We start from the raw sequence: 12,096 nt of genomic DNA, 5'->3' as shown, positions 1-12,096 counted from the left end.
AGTGCGAGTGAGAGGAGTCTGCGTAGTAAGTGCGAGAGAAACGACAAAAAAGCTTTTTGTTAACCCTTAGATGGTGCATGGGGCTTAAATTATTCATTTATAGTAAAAAGAGTTGAAGTTTTTATAATTTAATTTTTAAAAGTTTTGAATTTAAAATTGAACGTTGTTTCTATTATTGGATAGTTATTTCTTTGTTTAGGTTCTTAATTTTAAAATAAATGTCAATATTAAAGTAAAATTTTGTAATATCTAAATTAATGTTTTTTTGCAGCTATTAAGAGTTTCTCCTTTACATTTTTTGTTTTACTAAAATTATCTGAAACGACATGTTAAAAAACAAAAAAAAAGTTGGCAGCCAAGGGCAGAACGACATCTTTGCATAAGGGTTAATACTCTGAAAAAATTCGTCCGCACGCGTGCTCTTCCTTCAACAAGCACGAACGCACTGAATAAAAAGCCGAACGATTAGGCAGCCGACGAGACTACCTTGTATAATTGTACCATGGCCTGGTCTCTCCTAGGTCTCGAGCCGAATCAAGATCCGCACTCTTACGGAAACCACCACCAGAATAGAAATCAGAACACTTACCCCTTTGATGTTGCTCGGTCCAACGCCTGAGCACAAGTGACTGGAATGGGGACGTGGCACTGTTTATATAGGCCCCAGGTGGTAATTAGTGTGCCCAGATAGCAGGTGGGCTTATCCCACGATTACCCGATAGTCATCGATCGTTATCGATGGATCAGGGCTGCGTAAATAGTTATCGGTCTCTATCGCTTTATCAGGGTTGCGTGAATAGTAATCGATTGCCCGCTCATTTAAAATAGTGGCGGCGGACCGTCACAAAGGCATGCCCAATAAACAAGGAGAACCATCAGGGGCAACAAAACAAATCAACAAAAAAATGGCATATCACTCAGAGGCTACCCTGCCTATCACATTCCAATCAAGAGAAGTGATAAGAGTGATAGAGGCTCAAGAAAAATGAAAGCGCCAGGACACGATTTAATCTCCTCTAAAATGATTATGGAATTGCAGAACTGTGCAGTTAATCTTCTCACCATGATATTTAACAGCATGGTGAAATGGGGCTATTATCCACAACAATGGAAAAAGTCTGTCATCACTATGATCCATAAAGCTGGAAAGGACAAGTTCCAGCCTTCATCATATATTATATTGTACATGGGCCAATCAGTCTTCTGCCGTTCCTATCAAAGATATTTGAAAAGCTGCTCCTAAATAGCATAAAGGAATACCTTTAGTCCCACAATGCCATCCACCAAGCCACCAATTTTGTTTCCGCGAAAAACGCGGAACCATTGAACAAGTAAACCGAATAACCTCCGAGATACAAAATACATTTGAAAGTCGAGAATATTGTTCCGCAGGTAACTGGCGCTTGGGGCAAGAAAGGGATAGTGGATGGACATTGGTTCGGTTCATCTCATACGTTTAGAAATGAATATTAATCAATATTCGCCCTTAAGAGGATCTTCATATATAAAATTACCCACTTCTTTGGAAAATAAAAAAGCAATAATAAATGTTAAAAACCTGAGTGATGAATACTGTTTTAAGTGGAGCTTAATCGCTGCATTAAGCAATCTGAATAAAAATGCAAACAGGTGCACAAGTTACTAAGTGAATATAAAAGATGATCTCATTCAAGTCAATGGGATCATATTAAATTTCAGTGGATTGGAATTTCCACTTAAACCTTCAGACATAAATAAATTTATGCAAATAAATAAAGACATTAATATAACACTTTTCGGATTCGACGATGGAGCTATTTTTGGACCCATATTCTATTCCCCTGAAGTGAGGAAAAATTCGATAAATATGTTGCTACTGGAGGAAGGATGCAAAGCACATTATACATGGATAAAAAATCTATCAAAGTAAGTAGTTTTATTATATCATTATTATGTATTTTGTATTATTAATTTTTTTGTTTGTGTTTTTGTTTTAAATTTGATAAAATGTATATGTTTTCATATTTTAAAAAAATTTGTTTTCTTTGTTTATCTTTTATTTTAGTTTGGTTTCCTCTCAAGTTTCGAGAGATAAATCAAAGAAATGGTTCTGTCAAATTTGTGTAAATTATTCCTTGAGTGAGGATGCTGCCAACTGACACTCTGAATTGTGCGGTAAAAAAAAGTCTCACGTCTACCAAACCCGAGGGATGCAACTTTAAAATATATGAATTTTCAAAAGGAAGTGATGATACCATTCACAGTTCACGCTGATTTTGATGTATCCTTCAACCGATTGATAAAAATAAAACATTAAATTTAAATATAGTAAATATACATAAACCTATTTCATATGCATACTTTATAAAGTGTGCACATGATAATAGTTTAGATAAGTTTGTTTAAGAAACTAAATTTAACTCAGGAATGAATTTCCTCCTATCTCTTATAGAAAATTTAACACTTATATATGAGAACCATATTTCTAAAAATGTACCTATACAAATGTCTTATGTTAAAGAAGAAGATTTTAAAAAATCTATTAATTGTCATATATGCAACACTCCTCTTTTATTAGTGTTGATGAACGCATTGCAGCTGTTAATTCGATTTATAAACATATTTTGGTCTGAAACTGAGTGATAAGTTTAAGTATTTTTGCCTTATGGATTTGGTATATTTTGTGCTGCGACACACTAATTTTTGGGATTTTGAAGGGATCTAAAGTTTAGTCTGCAACAACAAAAATGGGAAAAAACCATGTGTAATTTGTAACAAGAAAAGGGTTGAAATATACAGTCCACTCAACTGGGAAATAAGGTGTTTCATTTGGCATCTTATTCAACAACATATCTTTGATCATTCGGAACCGGATAAAGTTATAGATTACCATGGAGCAACTGAAGATGGTAAAGGCGGCCAGAAGCCGCGCAAAGGCAAGCCTCACCCGCTTGCTAACTGCATCACAAGATCCACGTGCGGGATCAAATTGGGAACTGGATGAAATAACTGTGCTTCTGGACAGGCTTCACATCGCTTGGAAGGAGTTTCAGACCCTTAGCGACAAAATGGCCCTTTTCGACGAGGAGGGAGGGATATGTTGATCCAGCCATCGACAATGATAAGTATGAAGAGAAGTACTTGTCATTGTCGATGGCTGGATCAACAACGAGCTCAACGTAAAAAAAACCAGCTTTGGAATGGCCCTCACTCTTGAACTTGAAGAGTATATCCTATACTTACCGGAAGGATACTCACTTTAGATGATTCAACCATTGAATATATAAAGTGTAAACATATAATAATATATGTATGTGATAAATAGTAGTAATTGTGAACATACTGTTAAGTGATGCAATGTATATTAGTGCGTACTTTATATTTAATATATTTAAGACAACTGATATAGATAAGAATGTGAACTCGATTGTCGATACAAAACAAATGTGATTGATTTTGAAAAGAAGAAGACAAGAGCACACAAAATAAAAGAGCAAAATTACAATCTTTAAAATAAAGGAACATCATTTACAATTCAGGCGTGGGGTGATTGCCCACAGCTTTCTCGTCTAATCCCCATGTTGTATTGCGAAATATTGAAGCAATCAAAGGAAGAATTACTACAGCTATTGAGAGCCAACGAGGTGCATTTTGACGCCAACGCTTCCATACACCAATTGCGCATTGCGGCAAACACTTTGTTCAAGATGAGCAACAAACAGGAGTCTGGCCAGGATGACGAAGATGATCAGGCAGCTGCAGACGACATCGTGTGGAAAGACCACGCTGCGGGAGGCGATGCCGATTTACAAAACCAGATAGTCCATGCAGAATCTCTTGCGCAGCATGTGGCCCAGATTGGACTGGATGATCGCACGTTTCGAGAGGATCTGGCCGATGTTTGTCAAGGAGTAGCAGGACTTCAAACAACGCTACGCAACATGAAACAGAATTGCATACTGACGCTACTTTGTCGTTTTAGGGTTTATTTAGAACAGATGCCTTTTAAGATTGTGACGGATTGTCATTCTTTAGTACAAACATTAAGTAAAAAAGTCTATCATCGTTAGAATTAGAGAACTACGATTATAAAATTAACCACCGTCCTGGAGAAAGTATGCCGCATGTTGATGCCCTATGTAGGCAAACGGAATTGTTAAGCAATAAGGTAGAAAGGGTAATGGAAGAACCGTGTGTAGTTCCAGAACCATCGGAATCGTCAGAACCGTCAGAATCGTCAGGAAAGTCAAAATTAGTAAACTCGTCAGAGTTGTTAGAAAAGTCAGAATTACTAGAATTGTCAGAAAAGTCTGAATTGGTAGAATCGTCAGAGTCGACTAGAGTAGTAGAGTTGAAGGCTTTAGAAAATGCAAGGCTTGTGGAGTTCGCAAATTTAGCAAAATTACAAAAGGAAGTGGAATTGGTTAATTTAGTTGGCACGGTGGGAGTTATGCCAAATGATATAGACTTTATATTACAAACTGAGCAAATGAGGGATGAAGTTATAAGTAAAATTTGGGTGACCGTTAGGATGCACACAGGTGTCATAATGACCTAATTAGCATAAAAAGGTCACATAATTAAGTTAGAAAGGGGTGTGAGGTGTGAGGATCACCCAAAAGAACTAGTGAAAGTGGGTGGGGTGTTTTGTCATGTCTTGTCTTGTCTTGTTTTTTTCTCACCCCAAAGGTGTGTGTGTGAGGGGTGTTTTGTAATGCGTACGAATTTGTAAAACGATATTTAGGTTGAGTAGTAGGAGAAGGAGGGGGAAGTTGTTTTATTATGCGTGTCCGTTTTGTTGATTCAATTAGGGTTGTAGATGATATCTGTTAGTTTAACCTGTCTTCAGTGGTCTTGTGGACAAAAGGTGTTGGTTTGAGTGATAATAGACCGCATACTTTTGTGGTATGAAACAAGCGTGAGTACGAGAACCTCCCCCTCTTTAGCGAGCATTACCGAACACTAAAGTATGTTGCTTCTAACTTGTACATATTAAGTTAAGGGGAGGGTAATCTTAAATGTTTCAATTCTATAGTGGAGGTGGTGGTGGTTCCTAACAGAATATACACAAAAACAAATGAGATCGTTTATTTAGTCAAATACGTTTTTATTTAATCATATTCGAACATTTTTTCTCACACGTTTATATTATGAAAGAAAAACGGTTACTTTCCAAGTTTTCAAAAAAGTTATGTGTTAAGGAGAAATGTGGAAAGTAGTTCAGTTTAAGAAAACTATCCGAGTTGAGCGAATCATCTAAAACCTTCGTGCGAACCCTCCGGAAATTTCAAGTTAAAGAAAAGTCGTCTTAATTTTTGTTTCAAGTGGAGTCGATATATGTGAACGTATCTACACTATAAAAATCCAAACACTTTACAGTTTAAGTAAAGTTGTACTAACTTGTGAAATACCCAAATTTGAGTTGTGTGTGTGTGAATAAACTGAAATCAATTTGTGTAAACTAATTAAAAAAGAAAATAAAATACTTTACAGTTAAAGTAAATGTCCGCGCCAAGACGGGACACTTCTTTATGGCAGTGTAACAATTAACAGACCAGAGAGCAGTTCTCTCCAGATGATCTCTCATCTCGCTCTCTTGGTCTGCTAATTGTCTCCACACCGCTTTGCCGCCCTCTCCTGGAGTTACATCCAACCAGTGTAAAAACTAACCTACCTCAATAAAGTGCCAAAGTGCATATTTCCGAACCACCGTCTTTTTATTTTCCGCGACGCGAAAAATATTCTTTTCTATTTCCGAGTGCTATCTAATCCCGAAGGAAGACACCGCCCCCCGACTAGTCATTTGATCCATCGACCGGATAATTTTGCATCACCAGCGACCACACCGGCGGAGTTTTCAAGTTCAAGATACATAAGTACGAATTTTCATACATATATATATGCGATCGCCATATTGCCTTCGCATATGTAATTTCCAAGTCCGATATATTATATATATGTACATGCGTATGCACACTCCAGTGCATACTTAATTCCAAAAAAACATATATATATATATATAAACGATCGCCGTGTTGCGGCTTCGTTTAATTTCCAATTTCCTACGGCAATTATTCCAATTGCATAATTACTTATATATGTATGCACACTCCGGTGCATACATCATTTCATACATATATATACATAAGATCGCCATATTGCGACTTTGTATAAATTCCAATTGTATAAATTCCAATACAGTCCACATCTCAAACATTAATTAAAAACATTAATAAAACACTTACAAGAAATTAAAATCCACCAAATTAAAATTGCATAAATTTAAAATAATTAATATAGTACTACATACACATATATAATTTCCATCAATATATATACATATATGCATCCAGTTTTTAGTACCTATATTATAACATCCAATATCAACATATATACATCTCTTCCAGCAAGTGAAAAGTGCAAAGAGAATAAAAAAAAATAAATCATAAATAAAAGTTATTTTGTGTGGGCAAATATTTGGACTGGACCGGAAGACACCGCCCCCGACTAGTCAGTAAAGAATAATAAAGTGAAAAGAAGAAGTGAAAAAAATAACAATACAAAACAATACTTAAAAACAAAACAAAACAAAATGAATAAGTATTGTGAAAAGTGCAACATTACCCTATCGGGTAACATTTCGTGGAGTCACCATCTGCGGACGGAGCAACACAAAAGAAACGTTATCGAGGCAGTGGATTCGAAAATTAAAAAATCAGTTCTGGATTCCAAGGAAGGATTATTCAGTACTTGTATGAAAATGCCCATAATGACGTGATTTATCCAACAAAATTTATGGAGGAAGCAGGAGAAGCTTTTCTCCCTCACTTATATCCATTGTTGGAGAGTTATGCATCGGTGAAAATATACTTTGAACTGTTTGGAAAATACGCACTATTGAAGGAAGAAAAGGAATGTGAAGAAATAAAGTCATTTCAAAGTAAAATGACAATAATCACCGCCTACTCCAATATAGAAACCGAATATAAGGAGCACATGGATAAAACTTTGGTGAGGATGGAGGAATTCCAAAAAAGGTATAGTGGATGGACATTGGTTCACCTCATACGTTTAGAAATGAATATTAATCAATATTCGCCCTTAAGAGGATCTTCATATATAAAATTACCCACTTCTTTGGAAAATAAAAAAGCAATAATAAATGTTAAAAACCTGAGTGATGAATGTTTTAAGTGGAGCTTAATCGCTGCATTAAGCAATCTGAATAAAAATGCAAACAGGTGCACAAGTTACTAAGTGAATATAAATGATGATCTCATTCAAGTCAATGGGATCATATTAAATTTCAGTGGATTGGAATTTCCACTTAAACCTTCAGACATAAATAAATTTATGCAAATAAATAAAGACATTAATATAACACTTTTCGGATTCGACGATGGAGCTATTTTTGGACCCATATTCTATTCCCCTGAAGTGAGGAAAAATTCGATAAATATGTTGCTACTGGAGGAAGGATGCAAAGCACATTATACATGGATAAAAAATCTATCAAAGTAAGTAGTTTTATTATATCATTATTATGTATTTTGTATTATTAATTTTTTTTATTTGTGTTTTTGTTTTAAATTTGATAAAATGTATATGTTTTCATATTTTAAAAAAAATTTGTTTTCTTTGTTTATCTTTTATTTTAGTTTGGTTTCCTCTCAAGTTTCGAGAGATAAATCAAAGAAATGGTTCTGCCAAATTTGCTTAAATTATTCCTTGAGTGAGGATGCTGCCAACCGACACTCTGAAGTGTGTGGTAAAAAAAAGTCTCACGTCTACCAAACCCGAGGGATGCAGTTTTAAAATATGTAAATTTTCAAAAGGAAGTGATGATACCATTCACAGTTTACGCTGATTTTGAATGCATCCTTTAACCTATTAATAAAAACGAAACAATAAATTTAAATATAATAAATATTCATAAGCCTATTTCATATGCATACTATATAAAGTCTGCACATGATAATAGTTTAGATAAGTTTGTTTTAGAAACTAAATTAAACTCAGGAATGAATTTTATCACATCTCTTATAGAAAATTTAACAGTTATATATGAGAATCATATTTCTAAAAATGTACCAATACAAATGTCTAATGTTGAAGAAGAAGATTTTAAAAAATCTATTAATTGTCACATATGTAACACTCTTCTTTTATTAGATAGAGTTAGGGATCATTGCCACTTCACAGGAAAATTTAGGGGTTATAAAGTTCCAAAATTTATTCCTGTTTTCTTCCACATTTCACCAGGTATGATTGCCATTTATTTGTAAAAGATTTGGCTCTCATACCTGGTGAAATAAAGGTAATTCCATTAAATAAGGAACAGTATACATATTTCAATTTTAAAAATTATAACTTTAAGTAATGGTGAAAACTTTGAAATCCGTTTTCTAGATTCGTTTCGATTTATGCCTTCTGCATTAGACAAATTAGCTTCAAACCTGAATAGTGATCAAATGCATATTACAAGATCATTTTTCCCAAATGAAAATCAGTTTAACCTTATGCGAAGAAAGGGTGTATTTCCTTATGAATATTTAGATTCAGTTGAGAAATTAAAAGAAAGTAAATTACCTCCTAGAGAAGCTTTCTATAGTTCCTTAACTGAAAGTGAATGTTCAATTGAAAATTATACTCATGCGCAAGAGGTATGGAATGAGTTTTCATGTGAGAATCTAAAAGATTATTTAGAGTTGTATTTGAAAACAGATGTTTTGTTAATGTCTGATGTCTTTGAAAACTTCCGAAGACTTTGCATTAAAATTTATTCACTTGATCCAGCGCATTTTTACACAACTCCAGGTTTATCATGGGAAGCTATGTTGAAATGTACTAAAATTGAATTAGATTTATTAACTGATATAGATCAGTATAAATTTATTCAAAGTGGTATTCGAGGTGGCTTAGTACAATGTACATGTAGATATGCTAAAGCAAATAATAAATATGTTGAGAATTTTGATAGTACTCAAAAATCATCATATATAATTTATTTGGATGCAAATAATTTATATGGTTGAGCTGTGTCACAATCTTTACCATAGGTTTTGAATGGGTTTCAGGATGGTTTCAGAATGGGTTTAGAAAATGGCCTAATTCTAACAAAAATCCATAGAGGTCTTCGTTTTTTTCAGAAGCCTTGGTTAAAAGCATATATTGATTTAAATACATTCCATAGAACTAATGCAAAAAATACATTTAAATAAGATTTTATTAAACTTTTAAATAATGCTGTCTATGGAAAAACCATGGAAAATGTGGATAAACGAGTGGATGTAAAGTTAATAACAGAATGGGAAAGTGCTTCACCATCAGGCTCTTCTGGTCCTAAAAGGCATTGTGCTAGATCTCTTATTTCAAAGTCCAACTTCCATAGCGTAAAACAGTTTTCAGAAAATTTCTTTGCATTTCAAATTAAAAGGTTAAGTGTGTTATACAATAAACCTTTATATATAGGTTTTGCTGTATTAGATTTATCAATATGGAAAATGTATGATTTTCATTATAATTAAATAAAACCTAAATACAATGAAAATGTGCAACTAAATTAGATGGATACAGATTCTTTTATATACACTATTAATACTGAAGATTTTTATAAAGATATTCAGAATGATATTGAGATGAAGTTTGATACATCAGATTATTCTGATGAATTACTTAATCTCTATAATTTCCCTAAAGCTAATAAAAAGAGGTTGGGATTTTTTAAAGATGAACTCAGTGGCAGACCGATGACTGATTTTGTTGGTTTAAGATCAAAAATGTATGCCTTAAGTCATCTAATATTAATGACATCTCTGAAAAAACAGTGAAAAAATCAAAGGTAGTTAAAAGAAGTGCTTGTTTTCGGAAGAGGAAGTGGTAGGATCTATGTCAATGATTAGATCTAAAAATCATCTTTTATCAACAGTTAAATGTAAAAAAGTTGTTCTCAGTCACAAAGATACAAAGCTCGTTATACAAAACAATAAAATTAATACATTACAATATGGACATTGTTAAGTGTGAAGAAACATGTAAAGATAAGAATTCGAATGGAAATGATTATGTGCTTGTGTGTTGAGTAGGTTCAGAGAACTCTAAATTTTGAATAGAACTTGAACCCTAAAGATTCTAAAACAAAAAGATGATTGTATAGTTACGCACTGTGTAGACTTTTTTAATATTAGCAGATAGTTGGATTCACAAAAACAACAACAATAACTTGAAGCAAAGAACAATTAAAATGTACACATTGACGTCAATGCGTGAAATAAACTCATGTATATATATTTATATATATATGCATTTACCAATCTGGAGGTTATAAAGGGAAAGCATTTCAAAAAAGTATTCAGTTTTCGTCTATTCGTTCGCGAAAGTCAATTTCGGTTCGTTTATTCGTTTGTGCGTGCCTTCGTTCGATTATTAAAAAACAAAAATGTCGTTTTTAATAATATTTTTTTTAATTTCACTAATGAATCCGCTTGTGAAAATGTTACCGGTGCCCAGTGAAATGACGATTATTGAGAACCCCTCTAAATCGAATAATTCAATTGGATTATTCATTAATATGCCAAAATTAAAAAAAATAATAAAAATTGATTTCAAATTCGAGATCTTGGAAGATAGCCATATTTTTATTGATCTTTTAAACAAGACTAGTGATGATAGTGAAAAAAATTTAAAAAAGTGAACTTGATACGCAAATAATTAATACTAATAATAATAGTATTAATGTAAACCCATCAACTGCAAGCACAGTTGAAGAAACAATTAAAACAACAACAACACCTACAACATCAATATCAAACCCACCTACTTTGATAAGTAGGTTTCTGGTGGAGGAGGAAGAAGAATCAAGTACAGCAGCATCTACAACAACAACTACATCTGCAACTACAACAACATCTACAACAACAACATCTGCAACATCAAAATATCTGCAACAACAACATCAAACACACCCAATCTTTTTGATTTTAATAGGAAAGATACAACTGTTAAGAATATAGAAAATAAAACCATAGAATCTAAAAAATCACCAAAAATTGTTATGGGTATCAATGATAGTGAGGCAGATTTGTAAATCGTAAGTCGAGCACCTAAAATTAGTAATACCTCTCAAGAAATAGTTTTGGGGATCAATGATAGTGATACCGAATTTGAAAGTGCAACACGAGTTCCGATAAAAAGGAACACAACACAAAAATTAAAAAAACACTGAAAACATGCATAACTCTCAAATAGAATTTACAAAGAGAGGAATAATACAGAATTTTAAAAACCAATTAATTGAGAATGAAAGGAAAATAGGGGGGCACCTGGATTTAGGAAGAAGGGGGTTAAATAGATTCTTCACCGTAACATATAAAAGTGCTACGGTAGGTGTTAAATGTCACTACAATAATATATAAGGAAGATCGCATGTTAAACGTAGTGCAAATAAATCTAAACGTAGGAATACAAAACATTTATCTCCTCGCCACCACCAACGAAAATCTAAGCGAAATATTAATACCCCCTAGCAACATTAAGGATAAATTGCTTTGAATTTGCTGAAGTTTTAACACATTCAGTAATACATGCAGAGAGAGAGAAAGATAGGAAAGTATATGAAAGAATTCCGAAAGATGCCGATCTTCTTAGGAGATGAAGAACCAGGATATCTTAGCGATGCCCCACAAATAAATGAAATAGGTATCGAAGCAGCAGAAAAAATTTATGGAATATATTTGAGAAAGAGAAATTTAGCATCTCAAATGCTAATTGAATATTTAAATAAAAAAGAAAGTTAAATTCTAATTAATGACATTAATGACTTCAAAATAACTAATAGTGACAATATAATCTGATTGAGTAGGGAAAAATGTTTGTTTTTGCAGAATAAAAATAAAGAAGTTAATAATACTATTTCAAGTGGAGTACAAAAAGGTGAGTTGAATATATTTAAAACATTATTTTTATAAAATAAAATATTTTAATTTTCAGAATTTCAAAACATTAATAAAGAAGTTGAAAATACTATTTCAGATAAATCACAAAAAAAAAAAACGTGCAGTCTCCGTTCCCTGAGCCCTCCTAGGTCTCGAGCCGAATCAAGATCCGCACTCTTACGGA

The 12,096-nt window shown here is 33.3% G+C and overlaps 1 protein-coding gene across 1 annotated transcript in view; it reads right to left on the bottom strand.

Moving 5' to 3' along the window:
• Positions 1–717, bottom strand: part of LOC108101622 — a 50,424-nt gene extending 49,707 nt beyond the window's left edge. The window contains exon 1 of the mRNA XM_043209560.1: positions 590–717. The gene's annotated coding sequence lies outside the window, so the exon portion shown is untranslated. The remainder of the gene's footprint in view (positions 1–589) is intronic.
• Between the last annotated feature and the right edge of the window lie 11,379 nt (positions 718–12,096).

The sequence above is a fragment of the Drosophila ficusphila genome, unplaced genomic scaffold (assembly GCF_018152265.1).
Source record: "Drosophila ficusphila isolate 14025-0441.05 unplaced genomic scaffold, ASM1815226v1 contig_197, whole genome shotgun sequence".
Lineage (NCBI taxonomy): Eukaryota > Metazoa > Arthropoda > Insecta > Diptera > Drosophilidae > Drosophila > Drosophila ficusphila.
Note: the sequence above shows the minus strand (reverse complement) of the source record. Positions and strands in the feature narration are given on the sequence as shown.